This window comes from Lactuca sativa, chromosome 5, assembly GCF_002870075.4.
Source record: "Lactuca sativa cultivar Salinas chromosome 5, Lsat_Salinas_v11, whole genome shotgun sequence".
Classification (NCBI taxonomy): domain Eukaryota; kingdom Viridiplantae; phylum Streptophyta; class Magnoliopsida; order Asterales; family Asteraceae; genus Lactuca; species Lactuca sativa.
The window spans coordinates 334816348-334827221 of NC_056627.2; the positions used below are offsets into that span (position 1 = coordinate 334816348).

The following is a 10874-nucleotide window of genomic DNA, read 5'->3' on the forward strand; positions in this document are numbered from 1 at the left end:
ATCGGTACCTGTCTATGGTTGACCTGAGGATACAAGTTATTTTGAAAGCGAGTATCAGCTTTAAAGCTGGTGAGATCATAAGTATTTTAGTGTCTTAATTTGTAAAACTTGTAATTAAAGACTAGACATTGTTTTGAAAGAAAGCTCGTATAAGTATGAAAATGTTTTGTATGATCCTAGGAAGCCCTATGTTTCCTACTAATTGTATCCTTCTACCAAGGCATCTAGTGTCTGTGTGTGTGTTTCTTGTAAGAGCATGCATTTTCCCAAATCTGACTATCATTATCTAAAAATATAGTTTCTACATTACCGTGCATCGTGTGAAAATTCACGAAGTGAATGTTAATGGGAAAAATATATAGTACTATGGTGTAGTGTCGAACTACAACCGTACTAATTACCTTAACTCGTAAGTACTGTAGTATTTGTAATAAGTGACTATCTCTGTACTCCTATTGCCTTATTTGAGGGATAAGGCCTAATGTGATGGCTAGATCCCAGGCTAAACGCTCCCCTGTCAAAGGGATTTTGGGACCTTTACACGATGCTTGCCTGTATGCAAACCGTGAACATCCACATTACTTTGATCATGTATACCCGATATAACTACCACAATGCTGTAACAACGCAAATTTTCAAACAAATTTTTCATTTCAAAAATAAAGTATTTTCATTCAAACAAAGCATAATTATCCCAAGTGTTATGTCAAAATACAATTCATAGAATTCCCAAGATCTCAAAACATCAATCAGTGTGTACACATCACGCCGGCGCCTTCCCACGGTCCTCGCTAGTACCTGAAACACATACGTAACAACTGTAAGCATAAATGCTTGGTGAGTTCCCCAATATACAACTTACGCATATACGCCTTTCCAGGCCCTGACCTTCCGGTCCACAACACAACGCCTTACGGCCCATAACATAATTGCCTTCCGGCCCATAACATATTGCCTTCCGGCCCATATAAACATACATAGCACGCATAACAATTAACTTACCACATATAGCACGTATATCACATATCATATCCGACCTTCCGGTCACACAGTCAAACCCTTCCGGGTACAGTATAGTGAGAAGACTCACCTCGTGAATACTGAAAGCTAGCAAATCCTGAAATCACTCGTGCTCGATCCGCCGAGCTACAAACTCCCTATAACATCATATATCTCTTATTAACCCTTTTATCTTCTAAGTTAACTGACCCTAAGAAGTCACACATAGGTCAACTCTGGTCAACGGTCAACGGTCAACGGTCAACTCGACCGGACTCGGCGAGTGCCATGGCGACTCGGCGAGTCTAGACGTCCTCCAACCCTCTAAGATTCCCCTTCTACTCGTCGAGTATCCTCCTTGACCCGACGAGTTACTCCTGGAAGAATCGCGGGGCCACCCCGACTCAACTCGCCGAGTCTGAAGAACAACTCGACGAGTCCCAGTTATTCTTCAAGCTACTCGCCGAGTCTGTTCATCGGACTCGGCGAGTCCATGCCATGCAACCGCTCAAACTGCTTCCTAAGGTCAGAACTGCTTCGACCATTCATAGGTCCGGCCTTCCTAGACTGGTCCATCACGTAAGGTCCTCATTTCGGTGCTCATGATACACCCCAAGACTTATAATTTACATATTGACCTAAGGCATAAGGATTCCAATCCAAAACCTTCATCAATTCCCAAAATGCACAGGCATGGGACATTCTGGACCTCCAAAGGTCCCAATACAGGGTTACAATCGTTTGGGGGACTAGGGTAACATTCAATCTATCCACAAAAGGGTTCCATAAACCCTAATCCTCTAAACACATCACCATAGCAGAGTATACTCGAATTCTTACCTGGATGATGTACTCTCTGTGTCCCCAATCCTCAGAACGTGACTCCCTTGCTGTTCCTTTAGCCAATCCCTTCTCTTCCTTGCACAACAACTCCTTCAAAATCACCAATGGCCTTTAACCTTGCTCCAGATGCACACAATCGATTTAGGGTTTCTCTCAGAAGGCTAAAGTGAACAATGACGGCCAATAAGTCCCTTTTATACGTCCCAAACCTGAACGGTTAGGGTTTTCGCTAAACAGCGCAGACTCGCCGAGTCCATATCTGGACTCGTCGAGTCCAGTCGCGAACCCGCGACCAGGTCTGCGATCCTACTCGACGAGTCTAGGCTCCAACTCGCTGTGTCCCCTCTTAAAACACCCCAAAAACATAATTTTAACCATACCTGAGATTCCGGGCTGTTACAATTCTCCCCCACTAGGATTAGACTTCGCCCTCGAAGTCTCACTCAGAAAATAGTTCCGGATGCTGCTCCCGCATCTCACGTTCCGGCTCCCAAGTCATTTCCGATCCTTTCCGGTGTTGCCACTGAACCAACACCAGAGGTACCTCCTTGCTCCTCAGAACCTTGATCTTTCGATCCCTGATGGCCACTGGTCTCTTGGCATAATTTAGGCTCGCATCCACCTGAATATCCTCTAATGGAACCACTGCCGACTCATCGGCTATGCACTTCCTCAATTGTGACTCATGAAAAGTGTCGTGGATCTGTCCCAACTCTGCTGGCAACTCCAAACGATAGGCTACCCGGCCTATCCTTGCAATCACACGAAATGACCCAATATACCGGGGCCCCAACTTGCCCCTCTTCCTAAATCGAATCACTCCTTTCCAAGGAGAGACCTTCAGGAGAACGAAGTCGCCGACTTGAAACTCAAGCTCGGATCGGCGCCTATCTGCATAACTCTTCTGTCGGCTCTGGGCGGTCAATAACCTCTGTCTAACTTGCTGAATCTGCTCTGTCGTCTGAAGCACGATCTCTGTGCTGCCCATCACTCTCTGTCCCACCTCTCCCCAGCAAATGGGGGTCCGACACCTCCTACCATACAACAGCTCAAAAGGTGGCATACCAATGCTCGAATGATGGTTGTTGTTGTAGGAAAACTCTGCCAAGGGTAAATACGCATCCCAGCTACCCCCGAAGTCTAACACACAAGCTCGAAGCATGTCCTCCAGCGTCTGAATCGTCCGCTCGCTCTGACCGTCTGTCTGGGGATGGTATGCGGTACTAAAATGCAATTTAGTACCCAGCTCCTCATGGAATTTCTTCCAGAACCTGGAAGTGAAGCGCACATCACGGTCTGAAACAATCGAGGTCGGCACTCCATGCCGAGATACTACTTCTCTCACATATATCTCCGCTAACTTCTCCGCTGAAGAACTCTCGCTGATGGCAAGGAAGTGTGCACTCTTCGTCAACCTATCCACAATCACCCAAATTGCATCAACCCCCCTGGCAGTTCTCGGCAATTTGGTGATGAAATCCATAGTGATCTGTTCCCACTTCCACTCAGGAATCTCCAATGGCTGTAACTTGCCATGCGGTCTCTGGTGCTCGGCCTTAACCCTACGGCAGGTCAAGCACCTCTCAACGAACCATGCGACGTCCCTCTTCATACAGGGCCACCAATACTCTTTCCTCAAATCCAAATACATCTTCGTAACACCGGGATGGATTGAGAATTTCGACCTATGAGCCTCTCCCATCAAAGTAATACGCGTATCGCCCACGAACGGTACCCAAATCCGACCCTGAAACGTCAGAAGCCCTCGTCCATCCTTAACGAACTCTGAAATTAACCCAACGACCCGCTTTTTCTTCTGCATCTCTGGTCTCACAGCCTCGGCCTGTGCCTCACGAATAGCATCCAATACTGGCGTCATCACGGTCAGTCTCAAACATACATCTCGCAATGGAGTGCTCTCCGCCCTGCGGCTCAATGCATCGGCTACCACATTAGCCTTGCCTGGGTGGTACAGGATCTCACAATCATAATCCTTGACCACATCCAACCACCTCCTCTGACGCATATTTAGGTTGGGCTGATCCATCAAATACTTCAAGCTCTTATGGTCCGTGTATATCGTACATCGAACCCCATACAGGTAGTGACTCCAAATCTTGAGAGCGAACACTACTGCCCCCAACTCTAAATCATGCGTGGGATATCTTGCCTCATGAGGCTTCAGCTGCCTCGACGCATAAGCTATCACATGACCCCTCTGCATCAACACTGCACCCAGTCCCGAAATCGATGCGTCGCAATATACTACAAAATCTTCCATCCCTTCCGGGAGAGCTAATACCGGGGCTTCGCACAACCTCTGGCGAAGTGTCTCAAAGGAAGTCTGCTGCTCGGGTCCCCATGAGAATACAACACCCTTCCGGGTCAATCTGGTGAGCGGCACTGCGATCTTGGAGAAATCCTTAATAAATCTCCGATAGTACCCTGCCAACCCAAGGAAACTCCTGATCTCAGAGGGTGACTTCGGCACCTCCCAACTCATCACAGCCTCAACCTTGGCCGGATCGACCAATATCCCTTCCTGATTAACAACATGTCCTAGAAATTGGACCTCCCGTAACCAGAAGTCACATTTGGAGAACTTTGCATAAAGCTTCTCCGACCTCAATACCTCAAGGACCTCCCTCAAATGCTCCTCATGCTGCTCTCTAGATCTCGAATACACTAGAATGTCGTCGATAAATACAATCACTGACCGATCCAACATCGGCCGGCATACCCTGTTCATGAGATCCATAAACACAGCCGGGGCATTGGTGAGCCCGAAAGGCATCACCACAAACTCATAATGCCCATATCGCGTCCTAAACGTTATCTTCTGGACGTCCTCATCCCGCACTCTCACCTGATGGTACCCTGACCTCAGATCGATCTTGGAAAACCAAGATGCTCCCTGCAACTGATCGAATAAATCATCGATCCTCGGTAACGGGTAACGGTTCTTGACCGTCAACTTGTTCAACTCCCGGTAATCAATGCACATCCGGTGTGAACCATCCTTCTTCTTGACGAACAGAATAGGTGCTCCCCACGGCGAGCTGCTCGGCCGAATGAATCCCTTCCCCAGCAACTCCTGGAGCTGCGAGGACAACTCTTGCATCTCAGGAGGTGCAAGACGATAAGGCACCTTAGCAATAGGCGCGGCCCTCGGAACCAGATCGATACCAAACTCTACTTGCCTCACAGGAGGTACTCCCGGCAACTCCTCGGGGAAAACATCTGGAAACTCGCGCACCACTGGGACCTCCTCCACTGACCTCGGTCTCTCGGAAACCTTCCGCGTATCCATCACATACGCCACAAAACCCTTACAGCCCTGCTGTAGACACTGCCTCGCCCTAGCGGCCGAACAAAAAGCTGATCCCGAACGGGTACCCTCGCCGTACACCGAAAGAACTCCCCCACTATGGTCTCGTATAGTCACCAGCTGACGCTCACAGTCGATGACAGCGTCGAATCGGCTCAACCAGTCCATGCCCACGATGACACAGACATCACCCATCGCAATAGGAATCAGGTCAATTGGGAACTCAACCCCGAAAATCTCTAGCACGCATCCCCGGAGAACCTCCGTGGCACAAATCACTCTCTCGTCAGCTATAGAAACTCTCAGAGGCCGACTCAACGACTCACGACTAACGCTGATATGCTGACTAAAAGCTAAGGATACAAAAGACCTACTCGCACCCGAGTCAAATAACACTAGAGCAGGCACAGAGTTCACAAGGAAAGTACCTACACATATAATAACATAAGCATAACATCTCGACTTTAAAATAAATACATGAATTACAGCATACCTGCCACAACATCGGGCGCAGCGCGGACCTCCTCCGCAGTCAGCTGAAAGGCTCTCCCACGAGCCCTCGGGGCCTCGACCTTCACCGGTCGAGTCTCAGTAGCCCTGGCAGTAGGTGCAGATTCCTGACGAAGCTGAGGGCACTCGGCCTTCCGATGGCCTGTCTGGTTGCAATGAAAGCAGACCATAAACCCCTTGGGGCACTCCCTAGCAATGTGCCCCTCCTTGCCACACTTGTAGCAAGCACCAGCTCGACACACCCCATCGTGACCCTTGCCGCACTTTCCGCAAGTGCGGCCCTTCGAACCTCCTGTCCTCGAATCGGCGGACTTTATCCGCTTGGCTGCCGGCTGGGACTGAGCCGGTCGCCGGTCCACTCGCTGAGACTCGACCTCCTCCTTGGCCTGGGTCTCCAACTCGATCTCGCGTTTCCTGGCATTCGCCTGAAGCTCAGCAAAAGTATGGTAGGTGGAGTTCGACACAAACTCCCGGATATCCCTCCTCAAAACACCCAAGTACCGGCTCATCCGAGCCTGCTCTGTGGGCACCAGCTCGGGGCAGAACATCGCCCTCTCATGAAACCTCCGCGTGATCACCGCAACCGAATCAGTACCCTGCTTGAGGGTTAAGAACTCCTGAACCAATCGTTCCCTCTCCACCGGGGGAACGTACTCATCCCTGAACATAGCAGTAAACCCCTCCCATGTAACTGCTGTAATCTCTGCCAAAGTGAAGTTCGCCGTCACGAACTTCCACCAATCTTTCGCTCCCAGACGGAGCTGGTTCAAAGAAAACCGTACCCTCAGGTGCTCCGGGCATGAACAAGTGTAGAAGCACCCCTCTATATCCGCGATCCACCTCATCGCAGCAATCGGATCCTGCGTCCCATCGAACTCAGGTGGCTTCGTGTTGCTGAACTCCCGGAACAGCAACGAGTCACCCCCCCTGTGGCCTGGCAGCGGCCACAGCTGCGGTAGCTGCAGCGGCTGCAGCTTCAGTCAATGCGGCGTACCGCTCCTCAAACGTCTCCATCAGGGTGGTCTTAATAGACCCAAACATCTTCGGGATCTCAGCCCGGATCGCTGCAGCTACCTCCTCGTGAATCATCTGACGAATCTCCTCGTCACTCACACCGCTCGAACTCGCTCCGTGGCGTGGCCTAACCATGATGTCTCTGAAATACAACATAAAACTATCATAGACTCCATCGAGTATAATCGCACTCGATAACGCAACCCCACTCAATCTCCGATATTCAGGGATTCTTACTTGGGTCTCCCACTGACCCGGTGTCTTCGGTAGTACGGGCCCAATACTACTGACCACACCGTATCAGCATTCATCCCAAGTCTTCCTCCCCAAACCCCGGATAGTGAGTACTCTACTTCTGTTATGCACTATCTACTCGTACACTAGCAAAGCATCTCATATCGGCATACTTCCCTAGACTAAGGTATCACAATTCAGGTCACTCTAGTCCTATCATGAATACCTAGTCTTCTAGCATGCATAACAATTCATATCATATAATATTGTAAGGTATTTTGGGGATCTTTACCGTTCGGGCGCTGACTGATCGTACACACTGCTTCTTTCTTGTTTACCACAAAATCATTCATAAAAGTTTATGTATTTATTTGTAAAAGTTTTCCTCAAATCCTCGGTTTGAGTTCAGTTACGCCTGAAGGTGCACCCGAATCCCTCAAACCAAGGCTCTGATACCAATTGTAACAACGCAAATTTTCAAACAAAATTTTCATTTCAAAAATAAAGTATTTTCATTCAAACAAAGCATAATTATCCCAAGTGTTATGTCAAAATACAATTCATAGAATTCCCAAGATCTCAAAACATCAATCAGTGTGTACACATCACGCCGGCGCCTTCCCACGGTCCTCGCTAGTACCTGAAACACATACGTAACAACTGTAAGCATAAATGCTTAGTGAGTTCCCCAATATACAACTTACGCATATACGCCTTTCCAGGCCCTGACCTTCCGGTCCACAACACAACGCCTTACGGCCCATAACATAATTGCCTTCCGGCCCATAACATATTGCCTTCCGGCCCATATAAACATACATAGCACGCATAACAATTAACTTACCACATATAGCACGTATATCACATATCATATCCGACCTTCCGGTCACACAGTCAAACCCTTCCGGGTACAGTATAGTGAGAAGACTCACCTCGTGAATACTGAAAGCTAGCAAATCCTGAAATCACTCGTGCTCGATCCGCCGAGCTACAAACTCCCTATAACATCATATATCTCTTATTAACCCTTTTATCTTCTAAGTTAACTGACCCTAAGAAGTCACACATAGGTCAACTCTGGTCAACGGTCAACGGTCAACGGTCAACTCGACCGGACTCGGCGAGTGCCATGGCGACTCGGCGAGTCTAGACGTCCTCCAACCCTCTAAGATTCCCCTTCTACTCGTCGAGTATCCTCCTTGACCCGACGAGTTACTCCTGGAAGAATCGCGGGGCCACCCCGACTCAACTCGCCGAGTCTGAAGAACAACTCGACGAGTCCCAGTTATTCTTCAAGCTACTCGCCGAGTCTGTTCATCGGACTCGGCGAGTCCATGCCATGCAACCGCTCAAACTGCTTCCTAAGGTCAGAACTGCTTCGACCATTCATAGGTCCGGCCTTCCTAGACTGGTCCATCACGTAAGGTCCTCATTTCGGTGCTCATGATACACCCCAAGACTTATAATTTACATATTGACCTAAGGCATAAGGATTCCAATCCAAAACCTTCATCAATTCCCGAAATGCACAGGCATGGGACATTCTGGACCTCCAAAGGTCCCAATACAGGGTTACAATCGTTTGGGGGACTAGGGTAACATTCAATCTATCCACAAAAGGGTTCCATAAACCCTAATCCTCTAAACACATCACCATAGCAGAGTATACTCGAATTCTTACCTGGATGATGTACTCTCTATGTCCCCAATCCTCAGAACGTGACTCCCTTGCTGTTCCTTTAGCCAAGCCCTTCTCTTCCTTGCACAACAACTCCTTCAAAATCACCAATGGCCTTTAACCTTGCTCCAGATGCACACAATCGATTTAGGGTTTCTCTCAGAAGGCTAAAGTGAACAATGACGGCCAATAAGTCCCTTTTATACGTCCCAAACCTGAACGGTTAGGGTTTTCGCTAAACAGCGCAGACTCGCCGAGTCCATATCTGGACTCGTCGAGTCCAGTCGCGAACCCGCGACCAGGTCTGCGATCCTACTCGGCGAGTCTAGGCTCCAACTCGCCGAGTCCCCTCTTAAAACACCCCAAAAACATAATTTTAACCATACCTGAGATTCCGGGCTGTTACAATGCTTTGTGATTCATCGGTATAGTTAGATCCTGAACTTGTTCCTATGCTATAGCACCTAATGATGTCTGTCCTATCAAAGTATATGTAATCGCACTCATGTAAACGAATATATGTAAACGTACTCATGTAAGTGTAATCATGTAAAACATATCTATGTAATAGTATAGTAATGTACTGTAATGTTTTGCGTGTGCTAGCTGTAACGTGTGTTCTCTCTCTATCTAGCATGTATAGTAATGTACTGTAATGTTCTGCGTGTACTAGCTGTAGCGTGTGTTCTCTCTCTATCTAGCATGTATAGTAATGTACTGTAATGTTCTGCGTGTGCTAGCTGTAACGTGTGTTCTCTCTCTATCTAGCATGTATAGTAATGTACTGTAATGTTCTGCGTGTGCTAGCTGTAACGTGTGTTCTCTCTCTATCTAGCATGTATAGACTCATGAATGAACTGACTCATTGTATGATATCGCGTTTTAGTAATAATCCTAGTATCTTCCTAAACTACCCATACGATAGCTTACTAGTAATGTAACTAGTACGCATGGACATGGATGTGTACCCTTGCTACCCAAGAGTATTGAACTGAACTGGAAGAACCTTTATGACTATATATGTACACATGATATATAACTAATATTTAAACGACCTTCAGACGGATACCCGATATCCCACCAGACCACATCTCAAGCGCGAAAAGGAAATAGGGTGAATAGCCTTCCTAAGTTCTTTAAACATTTCTTATATAACCATACATGTATGGGCATGCAATTGACAATATAAAATCATAAAATAAGTTTTGTAAAACCTTTTGAACAGGATTATTATCTAAGAAAAGATCGACTTGATGTCAATCTATAAGATGGGTTGGAAGTATTTATCTAACAAAACAGTTTTAAATACAAAGAAACATTTGTTTGAAACACATTTGTAAATGAGTTTGAAATGAAACATACAGTGTATAATGAACAATTAAATCAGGAGTTTTAATCATATAAAATGTATATGAAAATCCTTTAAATAACAACTGTTTGGTAAAACAGCTAATGTGTAGCAATCATTTTTATGCTGCTTATTAATCATATGTGATTGATATAATAACTAGCATGATTCTACTTGTATCCCCCCCCCATAAAACATTTAAAACATTTAAATCATTGATTAAGGGGTATGAACTCACCTACAGTAAGTGACTGGAATTGAAAGGACTGTTATCGTAAGGAAGGATCGGACAAGTGCTTGGTGTCAAGTGAAGACTTTAGACACACACAATGATCCTAATTACATATGAAGACATATGTATATAAATAATTAGTGATTAAAACACTAATTATACAAGTATAAACATTTTAACGCGGGGAAAACACTTTTGGTCAAGTGCTAGGAGGCTAATGGGTTGCAACAAAGGAGTGCAAGGCCTCTAATGGGAGTTTAAGGTCTAATGACCATATGATTTGGAGTTTATGGCCCAGGGGAGTAAACTCCTGGCCGTAAACTCTCAATGAGGTCCCTAAATGAAGCTTAGAATTACTACAACTCTAGTGGTGAATTGTTTCAAGGCTAAATCAAGTGTTTGGGCTTCCCATTAACTCCTTTAAGGAGTTTACGGCCCTGGGACCATATTCCCTTGGAGTTTACAGCTGTAAAATCCCTTGGGAGGGTGTTTATGGTGTTTTCAAGTCACTAACATTTCAAGGTTATGATCTATGTTGGGTTCTAGGCATAAGGAAGGAGTTAGGGTGTCATTTGACCCCTTTATAGGGGTTTACGGACCAAGAACTTTTCTTGGCCGTAAACTCCTTAATACTTGTGATTCCTTATGTTTTCTAGGCTTTAAACACTTTAGGGTACATGTCTAAAAT

General features: G+C 46.5%; 1 long non-coding RNA gene across 1 annotated transcript; it reads right to left on the reverse strand.

Annotated features, from left to right (window-relative positions):
- Positions 1-701: 701 nt before the first annotated feature.
- Positions 702-1883, reverse strand: LOC128126328 (uncharacterized). The gene is made up of 3 exons (XR_008224143.1): positions 1840-1883; positions 1091-1157; positions 702-798 (listed from the first exon to the last, which is right to left on the reverse strand). It is a non-coding gene; the product is annotated as an uncharacterized LOC128126328 (long non-coding RNA).
- Between the last annotated feature and the right edge of the window lie 8991 nt (positions 1884-10874).